At 37.3% G+C, this 17936-nt stretch overlaps 1 non-coding gene across 1 annotated transcript; it reads right to left on the bottom strand.

Moving 5' to 3' along the window:
• Nucleotides 1-15310: 15310 nt before the first annotated feature.
• On the bottom strand, nt 15311-15437 carry LOC137763165 (small nucleolar RNA SNORD22). Its single transcript, XR_011073728.1, has one exon. It is a non-coding gene; the product is annotated as a small nucleolar RNA SNORD22 (small nucleolar RNA).
• Nucleotides 15438-17936: the final 2499 nt, after the last annotated feature.

Below are 17936 nucleotides of genomic sequence, written 5' to 3' on the forward strand. Positions count from 1 at the left end.
GTAAGTAAATCCTCTTGCTTTTGTGGAAACTACTAACTAAAAGTTCTTAAAAATGAGATCTGGAAGCAAAAAAAAATTTTTTTTAAGACTGAACCTCAGTGTTATATTGAGCTCAGACCAATATTTCGAATGAAGAGCTAAAACATATAAAGCAAACTTACACGTTAGACCTGTGTACATTTTCTAATAGTAACGTCTTTTGATTCAAGTGGTTTGTGTGTGTATGTGAATTTCACTCATCTGTTTGCTCATCATATAAATGTCCACTTGATGGTTGTTCTGTCACACTGTTTTCTAGTTTCTATTTGCTTTTTAGGAACATGCCCAGAAAAAGCTGAACATCTATTTCCTGACTTCTGCCTTTCCCTCCTTTATTTTTATTTATGTATGTGTTTATGTATATATTCAGTCCTTTGTGAATTTTCTCTAAAAGGTATTTCAGAGAGATAAAATATATGGATATGAATGGAAGCTGGCAAAATTATTTATTGATTGCTTGGTGACTCCTGCTTCCTACAGCTTTAGTAATCGCTGTAGTCTATCTGGTACCTAGTGAGTTTCCAGTACAAGCTTGGAAAATTTTTTGACAGAGAATTTAGCAGTTTCAACATGACCTTTCCTGTTCCCCCTTAAGCTTCACTGCTATGATCAAACAAAACTCTAAGACTATTCCACACTTCTCAAAACACTTCTCAAAAGGAAGTGCTTCAAACTTCAACCAGGTTTCTGGAGATCTGTCTGTCTTGCATTTTTGTGTGCTTTAGTTAGCACGTCTCAATATATTTCCTGTCATTGTCATCTTTCTAAACACTGCAACTTGTGACACACACTGAACCCATTGCTGGAAAACCTATTATTTTGCTAATAATGAGCTAGCAGCAGAAACTATTAAGATTGAAGGGCAGTTTTTAAACATGTACTCGAGCATGAATAAACGATGGTTGTGATGGGACCTCTATTGAAGTAACAATTAAAATTGTCTTTGTAGTATAAATATATAGGTCAGACCTGGACAGGTATATGGTCTATCAATATTAGGAATGCTGATTCCTCTATTAAAAAAAAACAACACAGAAATTGCCTAAGATATAAAGGTCAACCTCTTTTTATTTATTGCCTTACACTAAAAGGGTGAACTATCACTGCCATCTAATTAGTATTCTTCTTTCTTTCCTGTCCTACCACTTATATGTTTTCCTCCTTCAAAGGAAACCAAATTTGCTTTGCTGGAGGGGAAAGTATGTTTATAAATTTTAATTTTAGAAAGTAAAAGCATATGGTTTGTCTTGGTGGTTTAACAGGTCGAGTATATCTCATCCATAATATATTTGCAAGCTGATTTAGTTCTGCTTTACAACGTCTGCGGATATGTAAGAATAAAAGTAATTTTAAAGTGTAGGTTACACTTTAAAGTGAACGTTACTCTTTAAACGAAAACTCTGAATGATGTTGCTTAAGAGAATTCCTAACTTTTAAAAACACTGTGGATTTACTTATCAGTTGCTTAGAAAATCTAAGTATGTATCATGAAGTTTGTTGAATTTTACTGGCTTCCAGATGAAAACTTTATTGAAACTTCAAAACCATGGTACACAAATTCTCCATGAAAGAAACCTAGAACAATGCGCAGGCAACTTTTAGGAACTGATGCTGTTCAATTCTACTTCTTCTATTCTGTATGGGATAAAATATGCCTAAAGTTTTCAGCTCACTTGTATTGAAGTGGTATAAATAGGCAAGTCAAATTGTACAGAGAGAATAGGACACGAATCAACTCTGCCTGTTCCCGCCGTTTCTTCAGCAGAATAGTTACTAAATAAGTTGTATCTTATTTAGTATCTGGATACTAAATAAGATACAATAGATACTAAATAAGTATCTATTGCATCTTGTAACCAGGGTGTGTGCCCTTTCATTTAGCAGATCCTGTAACTTCACTGACATCCACATTTCACAGGATGGGAATAGAATCAACAGTCTTTTATATATCTGGGAAAAATTGATTTTTGAGGAGGAAAACCACAGATTTTTTTTTCTTTTTTGTATGCTTTACACTTTCTCCTGTAAATTCAGTGGCAGCAAGCGTCATTAAGCCAAATTTGGTTCACGAGTTTAAATTATAATTTCATGTAATAAAAATTCTTGCTTTAACAATGTTTATTAAGCAGAATCATTCAACACTGATTTTTCTTTCAGCATAACATACACTTTTAATGTTAATCAATTTAATTAACATAATGCAGCAATATCTTTTTTAAATAAATAACTCTTACCAAGTTAACACTATCAAATGGTGAAATTTATGGTCACTATATTATACAAAGAGAACTTCTTTATTTTTTATATTATATGAGTAAATTTCTATGTGTAATTGCAAGAGGGATTGTTTGGTTATGGCCTTAAAGCTCTATGAGAAAATATTTCTAATGTGAATTATTGGTTTCATAAACTAAAATATTTGAGACATTTGTGGTTTTAAGTGGCAACGTACTTTTTTGTTAATGGGATTAGAAAATGTTGGACCCTGGAACTTAACAAAACGACCAAAAAACCATTTCACTGTACTCTCCCATCATGTTTAGTATAAGCATTGAAAACAGAACAGAACAAGAAACAGAAGACACAGAGGATAATACACTGTGGTTTCTCCTCTTACATGATCTTTTGAAAACAACTAAAATACGCAAGCAGGGTTGAAGCATGCCTGACTTTCAGGCAATCCAGTTTACAAAGGAGTGGGTTTGAGCCTCAGTGACTCTGACAGGATAAATTATTCTATCCTACTTACAGGGAATCTACACACATCCATTCTAGCATCTTCTAAGACAGGAAGAGTCACTTGTTCCCCTTAACATATGTGTAGGAACATGAAAGATTTTCATGGGACAGAGCCCTAGACACCATCTAACCAATGAGACTATTCCCAACAAATATGCGCAGCCATCTTGAGTGCCCTGGGAGACTCTACTTACTTAAACAGAGGCTGCTCATTTCTGTACTTTAATAGAGCCTTACTCTAGTAAATATGCACTGAATGAATACACCCCCAGCACCCCACACACACTCACGTCTGCGAATTCTCCTACCATCAAGGATTAGCACAAATGCTGAGGAACGAAGACTCCAAAAGGAAAATACCTGAGAAGAGATGACATAACTCATCTTTGATGGAACAGAAAAAAAGGTTAAAAAATTCCATTTGGACACTTGAAAAAATGCTCATTTTTTTTTTTCTTAAAAAAGAAGAAATTGGTGGACTTTACCAAGTATCATTGTTTAGACCTTCAGCCTAATGGCAGGCTTTTCCTCAGATCATGTAACCTGAAGGCTTGTTCAGGAGTCTGGTCTTCCGAGAGCAGGGGCTGTGTCCAGTTCTAGATTATTTTTCCTACCTCTTGGCCAGAATAGCAACCACAGGGACCATCCGCAGATGCACAATGCATTCAATTCAATTTCATTTTCCAGAGGACACGGATGGGGAAGAGAAAGAAAGACATTCTTGGCTCAAGAGGCTGAGAGTTTATTTGAGTCAGGTGCGGGTCTAGGAGAAATATGCAAAAAAAAAAAAGTCTTGGGGAGGAAAAATGAGTCACAACTACGTGAGGAGGAAGCATCTTTAATGTCAATGTCCATATTTCTTGATTAAAATATGGGTATTTGCATCATGCTGTAGCATTCTAAATATAATAGCAGCCAAGACTCTCTAAGGATAAATTCTTACTCAAGAACAGGAAGGAAAGAACTGGTTAGAACCCTAATGGTACAATAAGAAGCACTGTCTAGCACAATACTATTATTACAATAAAACCTGTTAGCTGATTGGTTAATGTCTCAGAGTAAATGCACAGGTGACTGAGAAATTTTTCAGGATTAAAAAAATAGGTCATTGGCTAATATTTCAGAATACATAAATATGTGAATAGTCAGGACTAGCAACACACATTTTTACTCTTAGAAAGAGTTTCTTAAATGGTATTTTCAGGTAGGCTTTTGATAACATTTAAATTTTTAAACACACATATTTAAAAACAGGGCAGGACAGAAAATATCACTAACCGAGTGTAAGCACTCGCGCACACAGGGTACTTACTGAAACTGCTCAAATATAAATTATTCCATTATTGTGGTGGCTACAAGATAAAAGCATTGCTAAAAATAAGTACACTAATCCATTGAGAGTAAAATGCTAGTAATGTTTTTAATGAAGCTAACCATTTAATCAATATTCAGAATTTTTCCTAATGCTAAAATTACCTTACATATGGCCTTTTGGATCAAAACTCCTCTTGGGTATGCAGAAGAACACTGGCAAAACGTGAAATGTAGTAGAAGGAATAGTAGCTTTGGAGCTCTGGGATCTGGCTTGACTTCTGACACAAAGCCTGTCACCCAGCCATCTCTGAGAACCGGTGTTAATCCTAATTAGATGCGGCCCCTAGAGAATAAGGTGGGGCATGATTGCCAGGATAAATTAGATACCACAAAGCCCCCTTAGAAAAGAGACTTTTCTTTCATCTACATCTGGTGGAATCCTACTTAGTAAAAGTCTTAAAGAATAATTTGACCTTGGTTCTAACAAAATAGATCCAGAATCCAGCCACTTCTCACCACTCTGCTGCTACCATCCTAACACAAAGCGCCCGCATCTCTTGCCTGGGTTCTTACTAGACTGTCCTAACCAGCCACCGTGATTCATCACTACTCATCACCACCAGCCTAGCCAGCCCTGCTCTGCACACGGAAGCAAGTGACCTTTTTAAACCTGTAAGCAAATCGCATCTAGTCTACTGCCCAAACTCACCCCAATACATCCCCATCTCACTCAGGATAAACTCCCAAATCTTAACCGTGTCCTGCAGGGGTCTGCCCACCCCACCTCTCCACACTAGCTGCTGGCACTCTTCCCTGTTCACTCCGTTTTGACTATAATGAGCTCTTACTTTTCCTCAAGTACCCAAATAATCTTCGTGCCTCTGGAGCCTTTGCACTTGCTGTGTCCTGGTCTGGAAAGTTCCTCTTTGGATATTTCTACTGCTTCCACCAATGGTTCATCCAAGGCTCAGCTCGAAGACTACCTAACCTAGAGGTCTTTCCTGATAGCGTCTATAAAATCTCATACCCTGCTTACTGGCACCTTACTGATTTTATATGTGTTTACTGTGAGCAGGGAATTTGTTTGTTTACCATCTTTTCCTCAGCAACTGGAAGAGTGTTGGACTTAAAATATAGGTGTTTTATAGTATAGTTTGAAGTCAGGAGCCTGATTCCTCCAGCTCCATTTTTCTTTCTCAAGATTGCCTTGGCTCTTCAGGGTCTTTTGTGTTTCCATACAAATTGTAATTTGTTTTGTTCTACTGCTGTGAAAAACGCCATTGGTAATTTGATCGGGATTGCACTGAATCTGTCATTTGCTTTGGGTAGTATAGTCATTTTCACAATATTGATTCTTCAATCCAAGAACATGGTATATCTCTCCATCTGTTTGTGTCATCTTTGATTTCTTTCATCAGTATCTTATAGTTTTCTGGGTACAGGTCTTTTGCCTGCTTAGGTAGGTTTATTCCTAGGTATTCTTTTTGTTGCAATGGTAAATGGGATTGTTTCCTTAATTTCTCTTTCTGATCTTTCATTGTTAGTGTATAGGAATGCAAGAGATTTCCGTGTATTAATTTTGTATCCTGCAATTTTACCAAATTCGTTGATTAGCTCTAGTAGTTTCCTGGTGGCATCTTTAGGATTTTCTATGTACAGCATAAAATAGATAACTAATGAGGACCTACTATATAGCACAGGGAACTCTACTCAATGCTCTGTGGTGACCTAAATGGGAAGGAAATCCAAAAGAAGAGGGGATATATGTATGTGTATAGCTGATTCACTTTGCTGTACAGCAGAAACTAACACATTGTAAAGCAACTATACTCCAATAAAAATTAATAAAAAATAAAAAAACATATAGGTGTTCACTAAATAAATGTTGAACAAAAGAATGAGTGGATAGCAATCAGTCTCAGAGGTATGTATATAAGCCGTACAATCTCTTAGGATTACATCTATTTCTTGCAGCCTAAGGTCTCCTCTCCTCCTGATCTTAAAATGGTACTTCTGTTTTACGTACTTCACTTATTTCTCAAGGTTTTCTTTGATGAGCTCTTTATATGTAGTTTTTAATGATTAACGTATAGGGCATACTCCCATTTAAAGATTTTTATGTTCAGCTTACAAAGAAAATTGGGACTGCTCGATTATTACAATTTAGACCGAGAAAATTTAGTACTCTGAAAATTATTGGAGCTATTTCAGTCCTAGGACCAACTCTTGGATTTCTGCAGGGGTTTTTCTCAGCTCTTACCCATTCATTCAATATTTCAACAATATTCACTTTGCACCTATTAAATGAAGAGCACTCTTCTGAGTGATTGAGATCCTACCTTCAAGGATTGGTCTTCTAAGGATGAAAACAATAACACAAGGAACAAAGTGCTCAGTGCCCTGAAGGGGTAGAGCTAGGTTATTAGAGTTTAAAGAAGGGATTAAGTCCAGCAGAGGTAGGGGAGGTGGGTTGGAGAAGGTGGCATTTGAGTTACGCTACATTTGGACATTCAGAGAAGAGCAGGGAAAAGTCATTTCAATAGGAGGAAACAACATCAGCAAACTAGGGAGGTATATGGAAAACAAAGCAATAGGCTCACATAATAATGGGAAACCTTGTGCCATGGATGTTTATACACTTAAATTCTCTGTATAAGAGCACACCAGCTCTAATATACAGTATGGCTTAAATTTAAACGCACTTCTGGGTGCACTTGAAAATATGCATTTAAAAAGATAAAACCTTTCCAGTTTTCCCTGTTGTATAACGTAAAACAAAAAGAAATCCTCAACGATCGAAGTAGATCAGAAAATGCCTTAAGTAATAATTACATACTATTCCAGGCAATGTATTCAAATCTAGCTTTGAGTCCTTGCAGGAAAAAAAAAAAAAAAAAAAGAAAGAAATTACATAAATTTTTAAACCATTCTCTATCACCAGTGTCATTAGGAAATGTGCCACATACATTAGATAATGTTTTAAATGTGTTAACATTGTCAGATCTTTGCTTGCGTGGCAAGATACCTGCCTACATGCGCACACTGAGATGTGTTTCATGCTTTGTACCCAGTGAACATAAACATGGAGAACTCGCTAAGAAACCTTAGGGTAAAACTATTCTTCCATGTCTATATTTTTAGTGAGAATCAACATTTTATCTCCACGTGCAATTCAGGATTTGACTACAACTTTCTTGATCCATTGCCTTACTGGCAAATATGAGACAAAGGAAGGGAATTCTACTTTGAGTTAGAATGGCAGCTTTGTGTTTTCTCCACATCAAAAGCATCTTTCAGTTCATATAGTTTCATTTTCAGATGAAGAACATCAAGATTCCTGTGCAGAGTGGATTTTGAGATGGGCAGAGCAGTGACACTGGTGCTGGGAACCAGGCTGAGTTGTCCCTTATGTGGTTTGTGTTTGCTTTTGACATTTCCAACCTTAAAATTCTACCTGGCCTGAAATCGCACTGACTTAAGTGTGTGCTCCTAACGTGTCAATAAGGGGTAAGACAAGGAGGAAAATAAACAGCTGCTTGTTTTTAGTATTTTGTTAGAAGAATAAACAGTTTGGGGAAAACACAAGTTCTATTTCATGCTTGGATCATTATTTAATTTTTGGCAATTACAATGTTACCTCATCTGACCTGAGGCCTGAGTGATCCTTCTAAAATGCAAATCTGATCTTGTCATCTGTCCTCTCCTTTGTCACCCTCAGATGGCTGCTGATGCTCCTCAGGGTGTAAATGGACCATGTATGTAGGGACCATGTGTTTAGGAATGAACTTGATGGGATTCCCAGAATCAAGTGCTCCACCTGTACAGACTGGGTTTCACTCCAAGAATGGAATGTTGTGTATATTCCTGTGTCAACCCAGGATGTTTTGTGGAAATTCTGTAGCTGATAGCTTTGCACTCCCACTGCAACTCTGCCCTGGGTCTCCAGCCTGCTGTTCACCCTGAGGACGGGGGCTTGCAGGCTCCTTGCCTGCAGCAGTAAGCCCTTGAACACACCTTTCTCTCTCTCCCCTCTCTTTCTTTTCTTTCTCTTCTCTTCCCACTCCCTTCCCTTCCTTCCTTCCTCCCTTCCTTCTTTCCTTCCTTCCTTCCTTCCTTCTTTCTTTCCTCTTTCTTTCTTTCATTCCTCCCTTCCTTCCTTCTTTCTTTCTTTCTTTCTTTCTTTCTTTCTTTCTTTCTTTCTTTCTTTCTTTCTTTCTTTCTTTCTTTTCATTCCTCCCTTCCTTCCTTCCTTCTTTCTTTCTTTCTTTCTTTCTTTCTTTCTTTCTTTCTTTCTTTCTTTCTTTCTTTCTTTCTTTCATTCTTTCTTTCTTTCTTCCTTTCTTCCTCTCTCCCCTCTCATTCTTCTTCCTCTTCCTCCCTCTCTCTCTCTCTCTCTCTATATATATATATCTCACCCACACGAACCCCCTATTGGTGTCTGGGGAAACCTAACTGGTCCAGGAATGGTGGGTGTCTTAAAGATGGCTACCTGAATACTGAGCAGCCTCTTCACGTGTGTTTTGCTGTGTGACTCCTTGGCAAATCCTATCTTTCTTAGAATTATGTTAGAACTAGGTCAGTAGAAATCTGTTTGCTGTGTCAGCTTCACCTGTGCACCAGAATTATCCCACAGCGTGGGAGTGGCTGTCCCAGGCATCACTATAGCATCTCTAGAACATCTGTGCAGACAGGCTGCAGCTTTGAAAGTTATTTCTGCTCCACACGCAGCTGCCCTGTTGGAAGCTGCCCCCAAAGGCAGAGGGTTGGTATTAGCAGAAAGGCCAAGAGCAGAAGAGGATGCAGGAGAGAGAGGAGGGAGTCCCAGGCCCTGTCAACATTTCCAGCAAAATTGTCTCTATGCCCTGCAGAAACTCATGAATACTACATGGAGAAATGACTTGGCTAAAGATGTTTTCTTCTTGTGATTATGATGAAAGACTTAAATATTTGGAGAAGACTTTTATCAACTATGACTCTCAGGCCACAAAATGTTCATATGACACATTATTGAGGGTGTTTTAGAAGAAGCCTTGGTAGTAGAAATTTTGAACAGAATCCTTTATTAAAATGACGTGATTCTGTTGGTGGGAACATAAATTGATACAGCCACTATGGAGAACAGAATGAAGGTTCCTTAGAAAACTAAACATAGGACTACCATATGACCCAGTAATCCCATTACTAGGCATATACCCAGAGAAAATCATAATTCAAAAAGACACATGCACCCCAATGTTCATTGCAGCACTATTTACAATAGCCAGGACAAGGAAGCAACCTAAATATCATCAACAGAGGAATGGATAAAGAAGACGTGGTACATATATACAATGGAATATTACTCAGCCATAAAAAGGAATGAAATTGGGTCATTTGTAGAGACGTGGATGGACCCAGAGACTGTCATATAGAGTGAAGTAAGTCAGAAAGAGGAAAACAAATATTGTATATTATCACATATATGTGGAATCTAGAAAAATGGTATAGTTGATCTTATTTGCAATGCAGAAGTAGAGACACAGACGTAGAGAACAAAAGTATGGATACCAAGGGGGAAAAGGGGAGTGGGAGGAATTGGGAGATTGGGATTGACATATATACACTATTGCTACTATGTATAAAATAGATAACTAATGAGAACCTACTGTATAGCACAGGGAACTCTACTCATGCTCTGTGGTGACCTAAATGGGAAGGAACTCCAAAAAGAGGGGATATATGGATACGTATGGCTGATTCACTTTGCTGTACACCTGAAACTAACACAGCATTGTAAAGCAACTGTACTCCAATAAAAATTACTTAAAAAAATAAAGTAAAATGTGTCCCCTAAAAAAAAAAAAACAAAAAAAAACGTGATTAATGTGATGGTGAGAGCAGAGGTGAGAGGTGAATGGTTGGCAGAGGGGCGGGAAGGGGAGGGGTGATTTTCTTGGGTCCGGCTTGGGTGGGAGATCAACCTTTTCTGCCCTCTACAGTTTGGAGCCCCATCCATAAGCCCTGGATGGGATAGAAGGAATTTGCCTCTGGTGCAAACCCCCAAGGGCTCTCCATGAAGACTGGTGACAGTCACTTCAGCCTTGGTCCCTGCTTCGCTGCAGTGAAGTCTTGCCTTATGACCATGTGTGTATAGGTATTTGTCAGCTGCTTTGTGAATATCAATTGAGATAAAGACTCAAAGATGGGACGTTTTCTTTCACCTTAAGTCTACCTTTTCCTATTTTATCTACTTTATATTCTACTTTTGTTTCTTTCATGCATATCTTTATGAGAAAGAGTTTCTCCTCCTTACTTTCGTGTATGGAGTGATTCTACCATCACAATACTCTTAGCTCTCTCCTTTCTTCTGTTCCAGACAGGCATCTAATTGGAAAGTTTGGAAGGAAAAACTGGGCACGTGAGCCAGCAAATCTCCATATTCCCTTCTTCTGTGTGTGTGTGTGTGTGTGTGTGTGTGTGTTTCTGTCTCTCAATCACTCTGCTCCTCCCCGTGAAGAACTGCTCTGCCTGCAGAATTCACGTTCCCTTGTATGACCTCCCTGCTGTGATTTTCAGCTCACATGCTTGTAGGTATAAGGCATAGTCTTCAAAATGATCAGAGGCAGCAGTAATAGAAGTGATATTCTGTCTCCATCTGTTTTATTTTTTATTTTATTTCAGAACTTGAAGGGGGAAGAAGGGTGTAATGTCTTGAGAACCCCAACTATCTAATGCATCGCTTGAAACAAAGCCTTGTCTTCTGCATGAAAACCAAGCATCACTAACGTATATTTACCCATATTTCATGCTATTATTATGATATCCCATTTCCTTTTTTAATGGTGACTCAGAGCTGTGTGTGTAGTAGGGCCCAATCTGACACATTCTCATTTTTCCCCTTAAACAACATAAATCAAAGTATTCAATTACAAGTGCCCATACTTCATTTTCTTGGGGGTAAAAATGATAATCTGTACCTAAATTAGGATAATAAGTCAAATGCATACAGATTAAGACTTTTGATGGCAAACACCTGTATCATGCCTTCCTTTACTCTTTTAGGAAATATAAATTTGACCCAAAACAAAGCAAACAGTTCTAACGATTTTCTCTTTCGTGTTTTAGCCCAGATTGTGCTATTTTGCAGAACTGACGTATGTGGCCATTACAAATCTTTTAAATTCCTCATTACCTTCAGATCCACGAGGAGCTGAGGTAAAGGTTGATGAATCTGCACCGAGTTATGATTTCTTTACCCTTCCTGTAGTGTTCCCATTAATTCAGAGCAGGTATTTCCCTCCAATGAGAAAAACCATTAAAGCCAAGAGCAAAATAAAAATCTCCCTTCTCATTTACTTTCTCAGCAATTGGAACCACTACGTGACTCCAGCATCCTAAAATTCAACAATATAAGAGGGATAGCAATTTAGTCAAAACTCTCAAAACTGGCTGCATTTGGGGCAAGGAAGTACAGTAAGGAACTAAAAGCCAGTATTCATACAGAGAGGCTCCTGAGGGACGAGGCACAGGGTGACAGGGCGGGAGGTGATTCCTGGGGAACATCCTGCTAGCTGTTATCAGAGCTGCTGGGGATCCCACAAAAACCAGCGAAGAGCACAGAAGCCCAGGAGCTGCCTTTCGTGACCCTTGAAATCTCTTTAGAGGTAGCACGTCACACCTCATTCTCTGAAATCCCTTTAGAGGTAGCAGAGCACACCTGAGTCTCTGACCAGCTAGAAATGCAGCTTCTGTTTCCGAAAGCCTCACCAGCTTCCTCCTGATTCCTGGTCAGATGGCCCCCTGGCCTCCCTCAGTCTTCACAGTGTGTCCCTTTGCCACCTCCCTGCAATTCTGTTTTCATTATAAAACAATTCTATCTATGTTATCTTGGAAACTATCTTGGCTTAACAACTTCTTAGCAGTTTTCTTTGGCACCTAACCTCCCAGGACCACACCCAAAATGAATCAAAACTCCTGATGTTGATGTGGCAATTTCTAGGAAGTATCATTCTGTCTTCTGGCTCAAATATCCCCTAAGGTTAACAGTGGGTGAATCAAAGTCAAAACAAGCCCCTTCCCATCTGCCTGGTACCTAGGAGGGAGTAGAAAAATAATGAGGGTGGTACTGATGGATGGCATGGAATTAAGATGAGGCATCAACGGTAAGACAAATGTTCTAAGAAAGTAGACCCACGTTTCAAGGAGACAAGTGGCAAGAATTCACTTGGCCATTGGACCAATGGCTTTCAATGTTTCCATGAGCTACTACTGCTATGAGACTCCAAGTCATTCCAGAAATGACAGTTCGATGGGAGTATCCTATCTCCATCTGTCTAGCCCCACAGGAATCATGGCATCCATCAAGTCCACTGCTTGGAAATAATTCTGAGACCATTACTTTTGTGGTTCTCAGGTCTGCTGAAAAGATTGTACGGTATGATGCATTCAAGCCACAAGAACAGCCCAGCCTGATTGTGAAGATCCTTGAGGCCATCCCAGGTGGGACTGAGTTGACCCAGAGCATGTGGTCAATGCTTATGCTAGCTGTCTTCAGACCATGCCACCCACACTCTCAATAATATTGATTTGATGGAGATGGGCCCTGGGACACTGAGAATGACATGAAAGAATTCCAAGACCCCAGGTGTTATTTGAAATGTATCTGAGTTCTTCCAAATGCCTGCAGATTTATTGGAACAAATGTTCTACAGCAGAAGCTACTTGTTTGGTCACATAGAAAATATTCCTACTTGGTGTCTCTTTCCTTTCGTGACAAGGACTTACTCTAGGAATCGAGGAGAATATGATTGCAGTCCACTAATAATAACTTGACAGCACTTTTTACACACTATTAAAGCAAGCAGTTAATTACCTGATTGAAAAAATTCCTTCAAATGACATGAAATGAGAAACATTAATACAGATATGTCTATTTTTTCCTGAAAATGAACTGACACATTTGATTAATCCTTGGATTCTCATTTTCAAATATTTTAGGAATCAAAGAATAGACTTTATCCAAAAATTATACTGAATACAATCCAGTGTTTACTTTTATAATTCTGAGAGTTTAGAATATTTACTCCTTTGGTCTTCATGATGGAGATCAATTATCTTTGAAAAGCACTGAATAATGACACCTTTGAAACTGTAATTTCGTCCTGTGTCTACTTCCCAATAAAATAATAAAGTGACCAAAAAAATGTAATTCCTTGAAATGTCTCCTCCTTCTGGATTGTGCGTACTTGAAATGTTGCTCTCCTCAAATTTAAGATTTTTATGATAAAATTTCTTGCTATCAAAAAGAAAGATGGTCATCTTTTTATAACCTCACTCTATATTTTAAATAAAATAAATGTTAATTACCTTGAGTATTTTTATTTGATTTTGAATCAACTGGATTATAAACCCCTTGAGGGTGGAGAATATTTTTCTTGTGTTTTTGATTTACTCCTTTCTGTGTAGCCCTGTATTTAGAATAAGTAAGAGCTCAATAAATGGGACCTGAATTAAAGTAACACAGTGATCCGGTTTCTGTCTTTTCACCTTGACCATAATCTATAAAATTCAGTCAGCATCTCTTTTGCATTCTACTCCTCAGGGACACAGTTTTAGTTTAAATTTACCCCTTCTCTATATGGTAACGTTGAATGATTGATTCAGAAATCACTTACGAATATGAAGGTCAAAGAGAAAAATGGATGCAAATTATGGACAAGCATTCAAATATAAAACTTTTTGACAAGAGTTTAATGACTCTTGCAATAACTAATCAACAACATTTGAAAGACTGATTGGAGCACTTATTTTTCAGGGATAAATAATGGAACTTCTTCAGGAGAACCCACATGACTTTAGAAAACAATTTCAAATTTACTGCAGTATTTCTCAGAATTGAGAGCAATGCTGCAGATAGGAAATTACCACAGTAACCTCCAGCCCCTTGCTATTATGTTACCCTTGATCTTCAATAAAGTTTTACTATAGTAGGCTCCAGTTTCACACAGACACACTAGATTAGTGTTTTAAAGTGAATACCTTAAGAGGTATTTTCAAGTGAATGAAAAATATTCGGTAGGAAGCCCTTCAGATGTAGCATATAATAAAAAATACTCTACTGCTGTTTGTGGAATGAATGTGTTTCTGTAGTGAGTTTCACTACCTGACATGAAATCAAGAACTTTTTTTTTTTTTTTTTTTAAGAAAGCCGAGAACTAACAAAATTTTCGGGCAATGACTTACATTTCTTCTCCAAGAGAGAAGTTGATTTGAGTCAGAGTTTCACATCTAGAAATATTCAGTTGATTAATGCTTAAAGAATCACGAGAGAGAGTCTTATGAGTCCAACCAAGTTTCCGCACGAAACCAAATTTTAGTTGTTCACACAAATTTTTAAAAATGCCAGACAAAATTTGAGAGGTGCGAGATTTTAGGATTTCTAAGTACACATTTTTAATCCTTGACAGAGCCCATTAACTTTGATCCAAAATTGAGATTGTCTACATTTTTTTCTTTTTTTAACCATGAAATCATGAACTATGTTGATGGCCAATGTCTCCCCAAGAGCTAATATGCAATAAACTTTTTAGATTGATTATGAGATGGCTACATTGTAGCAATTTGACAAGCACTGTCCTTGAATAGAATTTCGTAAGGATTATCGGTGGCTACATTCATTTGGATGGAGACCATGATAGGCCGCACTCCTGTGCTACTATAAATTGTCTTATCGCCAAGTTCAGTGCCTTTACTAAAATGCTATGAGGTTAATTTATAAATTTGCAACTATTACTAATATAGTTTTTTAAAAAATAAAACAAAACTTGTATTTAGAAAGGCTGAAATGATTGTATGCTAATTTGAACAGGTAGGTTGTATAAGAAAATTCCATTTTTGATATCCTTCAAGAGTTGGATTCCATTATGTGTGCTTTGTTCTTTCCTCAGACCTCTTAACTTCAGACTGGAGTTGAACAGAAATATGGCTTACTCCTTTCCCTTCAAATCATTCTCAGGCTCCAGACAAGGAGCTGGACCTTTGAGCAAACAAGCAGGTAACTGGCAATGGTACCTTTTAACTCTGGAGGCTTTCTAAGAGTATACAGGAACAAGGAACAAGCTGCTCCTGAATGAGAAGATCATGTAATTAGCAAGGTATCTAAAATAGCCAGAATTATTCCAGCTAGGGTTAATGGATAAGCCAAGAAAAGCTAAGCAAATGATATCCGCAGGCATTTGCTGTATCTCAGACAGTTCCTTATAGAACAAGCTTTCATCCTCTCTCCCAGTTAGCCCCAGTGGATTCACCATTACTGGCTCTGGGGCTAGAACAGAGGTAAGACAGGATGCTTGCTTTCCTCGTTGGCTAATATACTTTTTTTGAGGCATTACTCCTATTAAGATGGAATAGCAGAACACAATATGTTGATTATCTAACAGAGATAAAAGCAGGAAACTGATGAACCACAGGGAGATATGACTGAGAGCAAACTGATTACATGAAACAAATATAATTGGTGTGGAAATGAAGTTTGTCTTATCCACACAGGTCAAATTCTATTACAGCGACGTTCAAGAGAGTTCAGTGCAGGAATTTTAGATAAATAAGTAGAATAAATGGGCTTTTCCATGGTGCTATGTATGTTCTATCTCAATCTTTCTTGTAATAGGACTCATTAGAGAGATCAGACCTGCACATTTAAGAATTGATCACCCAAGATGATGTGAGATAGACCCAGCATCCTTTCCCGAATTAATACCATCTTGCATTTGTAAAACGTTTTAATACACTGAAGTTTCCACACACACACCTATTACTTCATATTTTAGGACAATAAGGGAAGAAGAGCCAGGAAAGAAAGCAGTTAGATGCACAGGTGACAGTCTGGCCTTTGGGTTCAAATGTAGCCCTACTCCATAGGCTTCACGACATCTTAGACTTATTACTTAGTCAACCTGTTTCTAAGTGTCTTCATTTCCAAAATAGGGATAATAATGGGGCTGGCATCATATAAATGTTGATGAGAATTAGATGCAGAGTACATGGCCTGATGACGTACTGGGTGCAAGCACTTAATAAACATCCCTAGTATTGTCAGATGTATAGGACATGTGTTGGACTGTTTACAAATGAGGAAATGGAATAAGAAAGAGGTTAAGTGCTTCTGTAGGAACTTTGATGTTTCTTACTGTAACAAATTGACTCAGCTTTATCTTTAGTAGGACTTTTATCAAAACAAATGTTATGAACCAAATGGAATTGTGGTGCTTTCCTCTCTATGTGTTTTCCTTTATCCAGTTCTTTTTAAAGAGACACCCGAGAAATGGAAAGAAGTCTGTCCTATCACTCTAGATAATTTATTCCATGAATTTGGATTCCTTTCTTCTCTTTTCAGGCCTCAGTTTCTTTGTCTCCTGGTAATCTCTGAGGCCCTTTTCTGAGTGAAAATAATATTATTTCACAAACTAGAAAATCAAACTCTTGACCTCTGATGTTTGACTCTAATAAATAAATATCTTAAATGAAAAGAAAAAGGGATCCACATTTTGATCACAAAAAGATGTTGTTACATTTTATCCTATGCATATTATTTAGGCGCTGACATTTCCTAGGTCAGTTCTTCCTTTGGTTTAACATCCCATTTCAAAAAAAGTTATAATGGAAATTCAGATGCATAAATTCAAGTTAATATTGACAGCAGTCACGGAATTAAAGTTTTCCTCGCCAAGTCCAAATAAGACCATTAATAATGTATTATGTATTAATGTGTGCATATGGTATAATGTATCACAGCTTCACATAATGACAGACAGTATCCAAATCTAAGTAAATATTTCTGAAATTCTACATGATTTTCATTAAATACCTAATTTCACATTTTCAGCTAAGGAACTACTTTCTAGATTTAATATGATCTGCTGTTATATATTTTATTTTTCTCCTTTATTTCTTCCTTTCTAAAGCTTAGGCTTATACGGGTATTTGAATACAGTGATTTTTTCAAAGAAGGATGAAGGAAATCACAGACATTTCTGCAATTTCATACTATGGCTAGTTTGATGCCTATTGATACCTGATTTTTGTATACTATGAATAGCTACAAAAGTGATTTAATTTGGATCTATTCTGTGTTTATACACTATTCTAGAGGCAGACATAATTTTGGTAGACAAATAGGTTAAGGAAATTGGTTTCTGAGTGCTTTATGAGATGATCTGAGTAGTTGTTGATTACATTGGTATTTGCAATTTCCTAAAAGAATAAATTAAATCTTTTGTATAGGCTTTAGTAGAAAAGAACCCTCAATATTGTTACCACTCTGTATATTTCAAGTGTTTTTTTTTGTGATTCATTTTATATTTATTATTTAACTCACTTGATGTGGTAGTTTCCTCCACAGTCTCTCAAAACTCATGCTGCACTCTTGATTTTTGGATTGTTATTAATATCCCTGCTTCTGATATTTGAAACTATAAGTTCAATTCCTTTATTTTCATTCCCCATGGAAGTTCAGTGTATGTACACCACAGTTAAAAACTCATGTAAACATAAAGCCTAGTGTGAATTAGCGAGAGATTTTATAACTTACCTAAGTTGTTCATAAACGGAAACCTGAGTAAATTTGCTAAAATTCAGGGTAAAAATGTTGGCAAAGTTCCTCAACAGTCTCTCAATGATCAACTTCTCTCTCATAAAAATAGTGGTAGTGTTAACTCAAGATATAAGAACTTTTGGTAATACCTTGAGGATGTCTATTATGTAACTCTTAGTGTTAATGACTAAATCAGCATTTGGAAAATCCCCAAAGTCATATCAGATGATTGCAGTAATAACAGTTAAGATCCATCCCGCAGCAAATCCCTTTT

This window comes from Eschrichtius robustus, chromosome 3, assembly GCF_028021215.1.
Source record: "Eschrichtius robustus isolate mEscRob2 chromosome 3, mEscRob2.pri, whole genome shotgun sequence".
NCBI classification, from domain to species: Eukaryota; Metazoa; Chordata; class Mammalia; order Artiodactyla; family Eschrichtiidae; genus Eschrichtius; species Eschrichtius robustus.